Here is a 14276-nt window from a genome sequence, read left to right as displayed (position 1 = left end):
CTCGATTGTCATAAAAATCCATCTGGTTCACTAATGCCTTTTAGGGAAGGAAAGCTGCTGTCTCAGCTGGTCATGCCTCTGTGATTCCAGATCCGCAGTAAAGTGGTTGACTTTGAAATGACCTAGTAAGCCACTCAGTTGTATCAAACCACTAAAATGTCAATAAAAAGCAATGAAACCGGACAGACCACCCAGCATCGACCTAGCCACCGGAAACGATAAAGCCAAACCAAGCTCTGTCAAGCCTGCAAAGTCCTTCATTACCAACATCAGGGGACTTGTGCCAAAATTGGGAGAGCTGTCTCACAGACTAGTGAGGCAACAGCCTGACACAGTCATCCTCACGGAATCATATCTGACAAAATGTCCCAGAAACCACCATCGCCATCCCTGGGTATGTCCTGTCCCACCTGCAGGACAGACTCAGCAGAGGTGACAGCACAGTGGTAAACAGTCAGGAGCGAGTTGCCCTGAGAGTCCTCAACATCAACTCCTTACCCCATGAAGACTGATGGCATCCAGTTAAACATGGGCAAGGAAACCTCCTGCTGATTACCATGTACTGTGGCAAACCCCACCACCCACCACCCCCCACACCCCTGAGCTTATGAATCAGTACTCCTCCATATTGAACATCACTTGGAGGAAGCACTGAGGAAAGCAAGGGTGCAGAATCTACTCTGGGTGGGGAACTTCAATGTCAATCACCAGGAGTGACTTGGTAGCACCACCACAGGCCTAGCTGGCTGAGTCCTAAAGCTCATAGCTACTAGACTGGGTCAGCGGCAGGTGGCGAGGGAATCAATGAAAGGGAAAAACATACTTGACCTCATCCTCACCAACCTGCCTGCAGCAGATTCATCTGTCCAAGACAGTATCAGTAGGAGTGACCACCACACAGTCATCATGGAGGCAAAGTCCCGCCTTCACACTGAGGATACCCTCCATCGTGTTGTGTGGCACTACCAACGTGCTAAATGGGATAATTTTGGACAGATGTAGTAACTCAAGACTGGGCATTCATGAGGCACTTTGGGCCATTAGCAGCAGCAGAATTCTACTCAACGACAACCTGTAACCTCATGGCCCAGCATGTTACCCGCTCTACCATTAACAAGTCAGGGGATCAACCTTGGATCAATGAAGAGTGCAGGAGGGCATGCCTGGAGCGGCACCAGCCATACCTCACAATGAGGTGTCAACCTGCTGAAGCTAACCCAGGACTACTTGCCAAACAGCGTAAGCAGTCTAAGTGATAGACAGAGCTAAGCATTTCCACAAACAATGGATCAGATCTAAGCTCTGCAGACCTGCCATAAACAGTCATGAATGGTGGTGGACAATTAAACAATCACTGGAGGAGGCGCCACAAATATCCCCATCCCCAATGATGGAGGAGCCCAGCACATAAGTGGAGAAGATAAGGCTGAAGTATTCGCAACAATCTTCAGCCAAAAGTGCCGAGTGGATGATTTGTCTCAGCCTCCTCCAGAGGTCCCCAGCGGTCTTCAGCCAATTCGATTCACTCCACGTGATATCAAGAAACGGCTGAACGCCCTGGATACTGCAAAGGCTATGGGCCCTGACAACATTCTGGTAATAGTACTGAAGAGTTGTGCTCCAGAACTTGCTGTGCCCCCAGCCAAGCTGGCCCATTACAGCTACAACACTGGCATCTGCCCAGGTACGTCCTGTACACAAAAGGCAGGAGAAATCCAACTTGGCCAATTACAGCCCCATCAGTCTACTCTCGATCATCAGTAAAGTGATGGAAGGGGTTATGAACAGTGCTGTCAGTGGCACTTACTTAGCATTAACCTGCTCACTGATGATCAGTTTGTGTTGCACCAGGGCCACTCAGCACCTGACCTCATAACAGCCTTGGTTTAAACATGGACAAAAGAGCTGAACTCAGGTGAGGTGAGAGTGACTGCCCTTGACATCAAGGCAGCATTTAACAGATTGAGGCATCAAGGATCCCTAGCAAAACTGGAGTCAATAGGAATCGGGGGAAAGCTCTCCACTAGTTAAAGTCATACCTAGCACAATGAAAATGGTTGTGGTTGTTGGATGTCAATCATCTCAGCTCCAGGACATCATTGCAGGAGTTCCTCAGGGTAGTGTCCTAGGTCCAACCATCTTCAGCTGCTTCATCAATGGCCTTCTTTCCATCATAAGGTCAGAAGTGGGGATGTTCACTGACGATTGCACAATGTTCATCACCATTCATGACTCCTCAGATACTGAAGCAGCCTATGTCCAAATGCATAAGGCTGGACAATACCCTGGCAAATAACATTTGTGCCACACAAGTGCCAGGCAATGACCATCTCCAATAAGAGAAAATCTAACCATCACCACATGACATTCAATTGCATTAACATCGCTTAATCCCCCACTGTCAACATCATGGGGCGAGCAACTCTCTGGAATCCTGAGGTGCACAACTCACCTCCTGACCTCCTAAAGCCTGTCCACCTGTCTACAAGGCACAAGTCAGGAATGTGATGGGAATACTCCCCACCTACCTGGGTGGGTGCAGCTCGAAAAACGCACAAACTCGACACCATACAGGACAAAGCAGCCTCCTTGATTTGTATCACCTACAAGATGCACTGAGCAATCACCATGGCACCTTCGGCAGCACAACCGCTCCCACCTGGAAAGACAAGGGCAGCAGATGCATGGGAACACCACCACCTGGAAGTTCTCCTCCAAGCCACTCAACATCCTGATTTGCAACCACATCGCCGTTCCTTCACTGTCGCTGGGTCAAAATCCTGGAACTCCCTCCCTAACAGCACTGTGTTCCTACAACACATGGACGGCAGCGGTTCAAGAAGGCAGCTCACTACCACCTTCTAAAGGGCAATTAGGGATAAGCAATAAATGCTGGCCCAGCCAGCGACACCTACATCTCATGAATGAATATTTTGAAAAATAACAGGAGACAGTGAAAGTGTTACCGCTCTCCAATTTGTGAATGGGAGGCTTTTTATAAAATTCAGTATTTATTTACTGACAGTTAAAAATTCCACAGCTGAATATCTGTGATTCAATACAAATTCAGCAAATTTATCCCAATAATAATGCATAAATCTGAAGTGTGATTAGGTGCTGCCTGAAAGGGCTGTGGAAGTAGATTCAATAGGAACTTTCAAAGGGGAACTGGGCAAATACTTGAAGGGGATATAATTGCAGGCGTCTGGTGGAAAGAGCGGGGAATTAGGTCTAAATGGATATAAAGTCACTACAAGCATGATGGGCTGAATGGCCTCCCCTCTATCATTCCATGGCTCCACCTATCCAAGGTTTGCATTAAAAACTGTGGATTAAAGCGAGAGTCAAATATACAAATGCATAATTTTTGGTCACAGGCAGTTTTAATCTGTAAACCAGTTAGAATCAAAATTCTGGATATAAAACAGGCACTGATAATAATGTAATAATAATTCCAAAAGAAAAGTACCATTTAAATATAAATATGTCTGCATAATACATATAAAATATTTAATATATCCATTGACTAATATGACCAGAGTTGAAACTAAAACTTCATTGTGTTAATAACCATTCTAAAAATATAACGGAAAAGTAAGATTGAAAGAAAAGGATATATCAGCATATCTTTGGCCAGATGCAGAGGGAATTTCTGAAGCCTCTTTCCACATTTACCTCCATGGGAGCAGCATCACTACAAGGACTGCAGTGCTTCAAGTAGTGATGGACAATAAATGGGGCCCTGGCAGCATCATCCACACTGAGAACAAGTGAATACATTCACCAGAAACTGCCTGATGCTCCCACTCACTCATCAATAGGATTTTTTGGAAGTTACCATCTCACACGGAGTGGTTAATGGGTTACACAGCTAAAGATTGTCCTGTATGTTCCTGAGAGTTTGAAATACTTGGACTACTTTTCCAGTAAAGGGAAAATACTTCCACAATGAGTTTCCCTCCCGTTTGTGCAAAATGGGAAGTGATTGTTGGTCCCAATCCTGAGCTCAGCCTTTCCACCAGGAATCACTCGATAACCACAAATACTGGGCTGATTTTCCCCTCCCTGACCCAGGCTCAGTGCAGTGGAAGGTCAGTTAATGCTGGGCAGTCCTGGTCCCCAGAAGATTTTGTTCTCCAGCCGCTCCATCCGATGCTCAGGTGCTGTTGTCACAAGGCCCCGTGCTTCACCTCAATAGGTTACCTCTGTCAAAGGACATCATTAGGTCCTTCATTCTGATTGTTGGAGTGTTGATTTTGAACACAATTCCTAGGAGAGAAAAACCAGCAGAGTTCAGGTGACATGAAAAGAATCCAACACTTTGGACAAGTGTGTAAAGGAGCCGTTCAGGAGCACAGATCGATGAAATTACACTCCATATTCTGGGTACCAATGACAGCTGGCAAATGGGTCACAGGAGCTGCACGGTGATGGAGCACAGAGGGCAGAGGAGAGGAGGCTTATAGGGGAGGCAATGGGCAAGAGTTGGACACTCCACAGGAGCTGTGGAAGGGCCAGGGATAGAGTTAGAGAATCCTCCAATAGTTCCTCCTCCCACTGTGAGGGGCGTATGTGGGGACAGGTGGTGAGCATGGAAATGTGGAGATTGAATGAAACAAGGGAATCCAAGATGGCCTTCCCAGTGACTGAATCATCAAATATCCTGGTTAAAGGGCAGTGGTTTGAAAAGTGTAGCATACTGAACAACAACAACTTGCGTTTATATAGAACCTTGAACAGAACATATCTAAGTGCTAACGAAGCAAATTTTGACATCAAGCTACACGAGAGTTCAGACAGTGGGGTAGGCTTTAAGGAGCAAATAGTGTTGTTCGGAGGTAAGGAAGAGAGACAGACACACACAGAGAGGCAGAGGTTGAGGGAGGGAATTCCAGAGTTTGGGCCCAGGCAGCTAAAGGCTCAGCCACCAATGATGTAGCGATGGAAAATCAAGGATTCTGAAGACACCAGAATTGGAGGAGTGCAGAGATCTGAGGGTTGTGGGGCTGAAGGAGGTTACACATGGGGAGGAGTGAGGCCACAGAATGTTTGATAAAAGGATGAGAATGTTAAAATCTGTCTATCTCAGTCCTAAATAAATTCAAGGATGAACAGCAGCAGATTTACAATCAAACCCTTGTGGCACGGGGCCCCCCAAACAATAGGGGAGTGGGGGGAAGGGGGGGAGCGAGTGAGTGCTGAACTGTTGGAAGTGCTGTCTTTCAGCTGAGATGTTAAACTGCCTGCTCGGCTGTCTAGCAGCCTCCTGTGCAGCGAAGTGTTCGGGCACAGCATGCCGAAATTATTCACCAAAACCACTTCCCGGTCTCTGGGCTCTAGCTCGGCCAGGCAATGCACTGTGGGCAGCGCACAGCTACCGTTTTCCGTAGCCAGCCAAGGCATAAGACCATAAGATGCAGGAGCAGAAATAGGCCATTCAGCCCATCAAGTCAGCTCTGCCATTCAATGAGATCATGGCTGATCTGATAATCCTGAACTCCACTTCCCTGCCTGTTCCCCATAACCCCCGATTCCCTTACTGATTAAAAATCTATCTCAGCCTTGAATATACTTAACGACCCAGCCTCTACAGCCCTCTGCAGATTCACAACCCTCAGAGAAGAAATTCCTCCTCAGCTCTGTATTAAACAGGCGACCCCTTGCTCTGAGAGTATACCGTCTGGTCCTAGACTCTCCCACAAGGGGAAACAACCTCAGCGCTTCTACCCTGTCAAAACCCTTGAAGAATCTTTAATGTTCGAATAAGGCCGCCTCTCATTCTTCTAAATTCCAATGAGTACAGGCCCAACCTACTCAACGTCTCCTCATAACAAAAGCCCCACAAGCAGCTGTTGACCATGTGTCAATCCCACCGTCCATCCTGGAGTTATGGCCCAGAAAGCAGTACTCAGTCTCTGCGCCATCCTGCAGCCGGGCAGAGAGCCAGCGGAAGGGCACTCGCACCGGACTACACACGATGACAAGCTGGAAGTGATTGGATAATGCTGCTCAACGATAGGGTGGATTGAAGCATCCTCACAGCTCAGTAAATGGACAGGTTTAGATGTCAGCAATATTGAAGAGAACATTATAAAACAAAAACAGGATTAAAATGGAAACAATGAAACATTCTTCAACTCACCATTTTTGTCGCTTTTGGAATACGCAAACCACAATTCCAGAAAGCAAAACTCCAGCAAAAAAACCAACAAGAACTCCAATTCCAATTCCAAATTCAAATCCAGACCGTACTCCTGTACAAAGTACATGATGTAGCGACAGAATGAAGATATTAACAGACTGGGACACAGTAACAAAATTAACAGCAGAGACCTTCAGCACCTAGTGTTTCAGAACCAACCCCACTACAAACAGATCCCCGGTTAATTCTAGACCTGGAGGGATGTGGGAGGTTAGATACAATTATCACACACACACACCAGGCCACCCCACAGCTTCTTGCGCACACACTTTGTCCCACAATGTGATGGATACATGCTTTCCAATTGAGATAACTGGACACTGACCAGCAACAAACTCCCTCCAATTAAACCCAACTGTCCGCTGAAATAGAACGTGAATTTTAAACTAATTTGCAGATCAGGAAAGCCACGGGATTGCGTGAAACATGGATTTACACCCAGGTCAATATTACTCTCCACTGACATCAACCAGTGTTACACCAAATCCCCTCAGTTTCCCAACAGGAGGTTTCGGTTATAATTGTACCGAGACTTTCCACACAGAATTCCAGAATGCTAGTGGGAACAGGAATCCTCAGAGTTTTGCATCTGAGAGACAGGAAGGTGAGATTCAAACAGAAATAACAGTTCCAGGTAGTTTAAGGACAGTTACAGGTTACAGTGATCCACACCATTCACTCTCACAGAATCATTCTATGGTGAAATACCACACAGCATTTCAAACCTTCCATGTTACTACCTGTCTCTGCAGCATGTTCAAATGTAAGAGCTGAAAACAAATGCAATAGTTTAGATACAGATTTACCTGGTACAGGCATGGTCGGTACAGGTGTTTGATCTCGCTCTAAAGAAAACATCATTTGTTTAGTATTGTGTGTGAAACAAACTGCAGAACTTTTCAAAGACTCTAAATTAGTCCATTAGCATAATCACTGACCTCTGAAAGCATAAAATCAGAAATTAAATGAAGAATGTCAAAACCCGAAACCGCTCACCTGTCAGAAAGAAGAACAGAATCAACTTGCTCCCAACTAAAGCGCAAACCCATCCTCCTGTAAATCTGACATTCATATTTGTTCTGGTCTGACTCCCTGAGGTCAGAGATCAGAACTGACCAGTTGCCTTGTTCCAGTTGATCTTTGAACAGGTTTGTTCTGTTTCTGAATTGTGGGTCTTGTTCTGTCAAATCATCTTTCCCATCGACAAACTTGTGTAAAAATTCATAATTGGGTGTGCCCCAGATTACCTGTAAATCCGAGACTGGGACAGTCCCCTTGTAGGTACAGGGCAGCACAACCTGCTCCCCAAGGAACCCAGAAACTGGGACAGGCGAATCACCTAGAAAAGCTTGAAAGTATTTATCAACAGATATAACCTCCCTGCTGATACATTACATCCCAAGCTTCACATGGTTACACTGTGATGCTCGATTTACAAGAAACACTGATCAGTAACTCTTTTCATTTCTGTGGGAAGGTTAAAGCTCAGGCATTAAGGGCTTTCAACTAAAACCAGCTAGTGCTAGATATTTGTAAGCACAGAGCAGCTGGACAGCACTTTGAATCACGTATCCTCCCAGCGTGTGTACAAATGGAAAATATATCAGGATATTGGTCACCTCCCTTGGGACACAATTCACAGACTATGGGCTGCACAATGTGAGGTGGAGCTCAGGAACAGAAAACTGACCCTGAAATGTAAGATTGGAATCCCCAGTCCTGATGACTCTACTCCCCATGCTCTTGGACAATTCCCAGTTCTATTTGATCCCAGGACTGTCTCAGACTCCTGATCCCAGTGCTCAGGACCCCATCCCAGTCCCACCGGATCCCAGTCACCCATCCCAGTGTCACCCAGTGTTGCTCAGTGTACAAATCCCACTCTTCACATCACAGGGGTTAATCTGAAGACATTAACTGCCTTCCTTTCAACTCTCATGGTCATTATTTTATGAATAAAGTATAGTTTTGGAGAAAGAAATCTGAATGAACATTCCAAATCATTTCAAAATGGTGATTACACAAAGAGCAATGAACTTCAAATTTGACATAATGTTGCACTTGAGATACCTCAATACCACCGTGATACATGTGACATTTAATATATCAAATCAATGTCGTGCATACAGCCCGAGGGGTCTACACAATTCCCAGCCCCTCTGTGCGCTCTATCTGGAAGGTCAGAGACAGTGACCTTACCCCATTGCATCTTTACGCCGGCTGCTCCAAGCAGTCGTGCATGTCTCAGCACGTGGTCCTGGATCTTGGAATGTGCCAGTCTGCAACACTCGGTCAGGGACAACTCTTTGTGCTGGAAAACCAACAAGTTTCGGGCCGACCAAAGAGCACTGAGTTGATGATCCTTCAGCTGCAGTTGATGTTTGTCTTGGTGTGCTCCCTGGGAACAGCCCATGGAGCATACAGTCCTGTGTCACGGAACTGCTCAGGATGAACCCCAACAAAAACCACTGCGTCTTGTTCCAGACCTTCTTTGCAAAGGCACATTCCACAAGAAGTTGAACAACGGTCCCTTCCCTACCAAAGCCATCTCCAGGGCAATGGGGATGAGACTCCTGGCATGTAGGAAGGATCTGACGGGGAGGACATTTCTCACCACCAGACAAGCTACGTCTTGATGCTTGTTGGAAAGTTCTGGTGATGAGACATTCTGCAAAATGACTGACAGTCTACACAGGGAACCATCCAACAGGATTCATCATCTCCTTTTCCCTCAGGGCCTCAAGGACATTGTATGCAGGCCACTGCCTGATGGGCTTGTGGTCAGAAGGCATTTTCTGCATAAACTTCTCCATGAGGGACAGGTCAGAAGGCATATTCTGTGTAAACGTCTCCATGAGGGACAGGTTGAAGGGCACGGTCTAACTACTTGGAACGTTCCGCAGCAGGGTGGCCAGACCCATCCTTCACAACCTCAGCACAGAGTGACGCTTGCTGTTTGCATACCGAGGGACTACAAAAAGATGGCCAGCAGGATGAGGGCGATGTTGAGCTCATCTTTCTCCCACGCACACCTCTCTATCCAGAGCCTCTGGCATCCCCATGCACACAATCCATCTTTGACCTCCGGATAAAAAGTCGAAGGTAGTTCGGCTGATCACTGCTGCACAAGATCAGGGTACAGGCAACACCTGCGCCATGAACAGCAATGCCCAGAGTGCCTCACACCTCATAATTAATCCTATCATGCCCAGATCCTTCCTGATGGACTCAGTAACGGATTCTATGCAACACACAAACAGGACAGGGGAGAGACGGCAGCCCTGCCTGACTCCAGATTTCATTGGAAAGCTTTCTGATTCCCTCGCATTGATTGAAACTACACTAGTGATGTTTGTGTAGAGCAGTTGGATCCAATTGCAGATTCCCTCCCCAAACCCCATTTTAGAGAGTACATCCACCATGTAGGTCTGCGTTATTCTGTCAAAGGCCTTCTCCTGGTCCAGGCTGATGAGGCAGGTGTCCACACCCATGTGTTGTACATAGCCTTGCACTACTCAGGGAGGAAATGGCGGTGGATGATCCTTTGAATGCGGAGGCTGGTGGGGTGATAAGTGAGGACAAGGGGGTCATCCTCCGCCATTTCCGCCAACTCCAGCATGATGCCACCACCAAACACATCTTCCCTTCACCCCCCCTATCGGCATTGCATAGGGATCGCTCCCTCCGGGACACCCTGGTCCACTCCTCCATCACCCCCTACTCATCAACCCCCTCCTATGGCACAACCCCATGCCCACGCAAAAGATGCAACACCTGCCCCTTCACTTCCTCTCTCCTCACCGTCCAAGGACCCAAACATTCCATTCAAGTGAAGCAGCATTTCACTTGCATTTCCCCCAACTTAGTCTACTGCATTCGTTGCTCCCAATGTGGTCTCCTCTACACTGGAGAGACCAAACGTAAACTGGGCGACCGCTTTGCAGAACACCTGCGGTCTGTCCGCAAGAATGACCCAAACCTCCCTGTCGCTTGCCATTTTAACACTCCACCCTGCTCTCTTGCCCACATGTCTGTCCTTGGCTTGCTGCATTGTTCCAGTGAAGCCCAATGCAAACTGGAGGAACAACACCTCATCTTCCGACTAGGCACTTTACAGCCTTCCGGACTGAATATTGAATTCAACAACTTTAGCTCGTGAGCTCCCTCCCCCATCCCCACCCCCTTTCTGTTTCCCCCTTCCTTTTTTTTCCAATAAATTATGAAGATTTTCCTTTTCCCACCTATTTCCATTATTTTTTAAAAAAACACCCTTACTAGAGCTATACCTTGAGTGCCCTACCATCCATTCTTAATTAGCACATTCGTTTAGGTAATATCACCAACTTTAACACCTATGTGTTCTTTTGTATATTGTTGTTGACATCTTTTGATGATCTGCTTCTATCACTGCTTGTTTGTCCATACAACCACACCACCCCCCCCAATCCACCTCTCTCTCTCTCTCTCTCCGCCCCCCCCACACACACCTTAAACCAGCTTATATTTCAACTCTTTCTTGGACTCGAACTCAAGTTCTGTCGAAGGGTCATGAGGACTCGAAACGTCAACTCTTTTCTTCTCCGCCGATGCTGCCGGACCTGCTGAGTTTTTCCAGGTAATTCTGTTTTTGTTTTTGTTCTCCCTCCCGATCCCAGTTCTATTTTTTTAATGTTAATCCCCGGTTCGCGGATCACTTCAGTTTCCTTTTGCCCCACATTTCACCCGCATCCAAACCCCCCATTCCCGGTCCCCACAGCTCCCTTTCCATCCATTCCGGCCAATACAGGGTTAAAGGTAAAAGTCGATCCTTTCACTATTTCAGAAATCTGCAGCGATCCGATAGAGGAAACTGGCTTTTTATTCACCAACAGACCCGCAGCATCTCAATCGACACAGCCAAAAACTACCGGCCGCTCAGTCTCTCCCTTTACCTCAAAACAACTCGTTTGTTTCATTCTCTCTTTCTGGGCGCACCCGCTCCACTGAATAAACCAGGAAAAACACCCTCTGCAGTGAGAAAACCGCAGCAAAGACTGAAATATCCGAGCAGCAAGAGATATGTGGCTTTCAGCTAAATTATATACCAAATAAACAATCCCATAGTGACTCCGGACTGAACACTCCCTCCTGTTATAGCCAAGAGCGGGTGGATAAAACACAAACAGATAACAACAGAGTTCAGTGAGAATAAAACCGCAGTCTGGTTCCTGTATTAAAAGGGTTCAGCGAGAATAAACCCAGAGTCTGGTTCCTGTGTTAAAGGGGTTCAGCGAGAATAAACCAGAGTCTGGTTCCTGTGTTAAAGGAGTTCAGTCAGATAAACCCAGAGTCTGGTTCCTGTATTAAAGGGGTTCAGTGAGAATGAACCCAGAGTCTGGTTCCTGTATTAAAGGGATCCAGTAAGAATAAACCCAGAGTCTGGTTCCTGTATTAAAGGGGTTCAGTCAGATAAACCCACAGTCTAGTTCCTTAATTAAAGGGTTCAGTCAGATAAACCCAGAGTCTGGTTCCTTTATTAAAGGGGTTCAGTCAGATAAACCCAGAGTCTGGTTCCTGTATTAAAGGGGTTCAGTCAGATAAACCCAGAGTCTGGTTCCTGTATTAAAGGGGTTCAGTGAGAATAACCCAGAGTCTGGTTCCTGTATTAAAGAGATTCAGTGAGAATGAACCCAGAGTCTGGTTCCTGTATTAAAGAGAATCAGTGAGAAACCCAGAGTTTGCTTCCTGTATTAAGGGAGTTCAGTCAGATAAACCCAGAGTCTGGTTCCTGTATTGAAGGGATTCAGTGAGAATAAACCCAGAGTCTGGTTCCTGTATTAAAGGGGTCCAGTAAGAATAAACCCAGAGTCTGGTTCCTGTATTAAAGGGGTTCAGTCAGATAAACCCACAGTCTAGTTCCTTAATTAAAGGGGTTCAGTCAGATAATCCCAGAGTCTGGTTCCTGCATTAAAGGGTTCAGTCAGATAAACCCAGAGTCTGGTTCCTTTATTAAAGGGGTTCAGTCAGATAAACCCAGAGTCTGGTTCCTGTATTAAAGGGGTTCAGTCAGATAAACCCAGAGACTGGTTCCTGTATTAAAGGGGTTCAGTCAGATAAACCCAGAGACTGGTTCCTGTATTAAAGGGGTTCAGTCAGATAAACTCACAGTCTGGTTCCTGTATTAAAGGGGTTCAGTCAGATAAACCCACAGTCTGGTTCCTGTATTAAAGGGGTTCAGTCAGATAAACCCAGAATCTGGTTCCTGTATTAAAGGGTTTCTTTCTTTTTCAGGGAGAGCACGAACGGAGTCCCCCACTACCACAAATTTTGCAGTCGAGTATCCCGCACTTGGGGACATCGCAGGTGTCAGCACACGCGAAGTGCAATGGGCTGGTCTCGTCCTGCCAGAAACAGCTTCATGATCATGGTCTCTCCGCTGCCAGGGAGTCAGTCACTTGATGCCGCTGCTGAGCACCAGCGCCACCAGGTGAACAAAGGCCAGTATTGCAGAGAGATATTTTGAGCTTCTTTGATGACAAGACTTGCATTGATGTAGCAGCTTTCATGGACACAAGATCTCCCAAAGTGATTTATAATCAACAACATACTTTACTACTTACAATAAAATAATATACAAACTGGGAAGTGAATTCTTTTTGAACCATGGTAATGCATGAAATGCGGTAGTGAATTTGTGCACAGCAAGCTCCCACAAATGCTGGGTCGGGACAAAAGCAGATCACCTGTTTTTAATGATGTGGCTTTAGGGATAAATATTGGGCCCAGGTCTTCGGGAAAACTCCCCCCGATTAACTTCCAAATAGTGACCATGGGATTTTTCTCATTTCTCTGAGAGAGCAGACAGGCTTCGGTTTAATGTTTCATCCGAACAACAGCATATCCAACAGTGCAGCTCTCCCGGGATGTGGACCCTCCGACAGTGCAGCACTCACTCAGTACTGACCCTGCGACAATGCAGCACTCCCTCAGTACTGACGCTCGGACAGTGCAGCACTCCCTCAGTGCTGACCATCCGACAGTGCAGCACTCCCTCAGTACTGATATTCCGACAGCGAAGTACTCCCTTTAGTGAAACCCCGAAAGTTCAGCACTCCCTCAGTATTGCACTGGGAATGTTAGACTGGATATGGGGCTCATGTCTCTGGAATGGGATTCAGAAGTGAGAGTGATCCCACTAAGTCATTGTTGGATTTTAATACAGACACTCAGCACTGAATCAATGCTGTCCTGAATTGGATCCCAGGAGATGTGAAAGCCAACCGGTATATTCAAGGCTGAGAGATTTTGACTCGAAGAGAATTCCAGGATGTGATGATCAGGTGGAAAGTGGAGTTGATGTACAAGATCAGGCATGATCTTAATGAGGGGGGAAAGGGTGTTGAGGGGCTGAAAGGCCTCCTCCTGCTCCTATTTCTGATGTGTTTGAAATGGATGTTCCCAGTGTGGGATGCACAGCCCCGCCTATTCCCCTGTACCATACAGTGTGTAAGGGACCCGGTGGTGTGAGGGACTGAAACCTCCCCAAACTCCCCCGCTCCCCTTTGGCTCAGTGGATAGCTCTGAGTCTGAAGATCGTGAGTTCACAGAGCGGCTCCAGAGAGCTGAGCATGAAATTCTGGCCGACACCAGCTTCACTGCGATGCCAGATTAAACCTCCCCACATCTCTCTTCCCTTCTTTGAGAATCTGCCTAAAACTTTGAATATCTTTTTTCCCCTAATATCCCCTCATGTGGATCTGACTAAAGGACCATCTGGACCCCAGAGGGAAAAGATGCCTCAGCCAGAGCAGCAGCTAATATTGATCTCAGTGCTCAGAGTGAGAGAGGGGAATGACTTGATGACATTCCTGTCCTGGTCCCTTTCAGGAAACTCCTGCCAGACATCAGGATCAGGCTTCGATGCAATGTTAAATAAGCGGCTGAATCTAAAGGCGTTGTCTAACAAGGTTCTGCTCCCAGCAGCGAGTCTTCCTACACAGTGAATGTAGTCAGAGAGAAAGGGCTACAACACAGCTGGTCAAATGTTCCAACCTTCACTTACCCTGAGTGAGGATCCACATTGAGGATTAAACCT

General features: G+C 46.7%; 1 non-coding gene across 1 annotated transcript; it reads right to left on the bottom strand.

The window, feature by feature from the left end:
- Positions 1–12468: 12468 nt before the first annotated feature.
- On the bottom strand, positions 12469–12631 carry LOC121271135. Its single transcript, XR_005941681.1, has one exon. It is a non-coding gene; the product is annotated as a U1 spliceosomal RNA (small nuclear RNA).
- Positions 12632–14276: the final 1645 nt, after the last annotated feature.

Source organism: Carcharodon carcharias, chromosome 29 (assembly GCF_017639515.1).
Source record: "Carcharodon carcharias isolate sCarCar2 chromosome 29, sCarCar2.pri, whole genome shotgun sequence".
NCBI classification, from domain to species: Eukaryota; Metazoa; Chordata; class Chondrichthyes; order Lamniformes; family Lamnidae; genus Carcharodon; species Carcharodon carcharias.
This window is presented reverse-complemented; position numbering and strand designations above follow the sequence as displayed.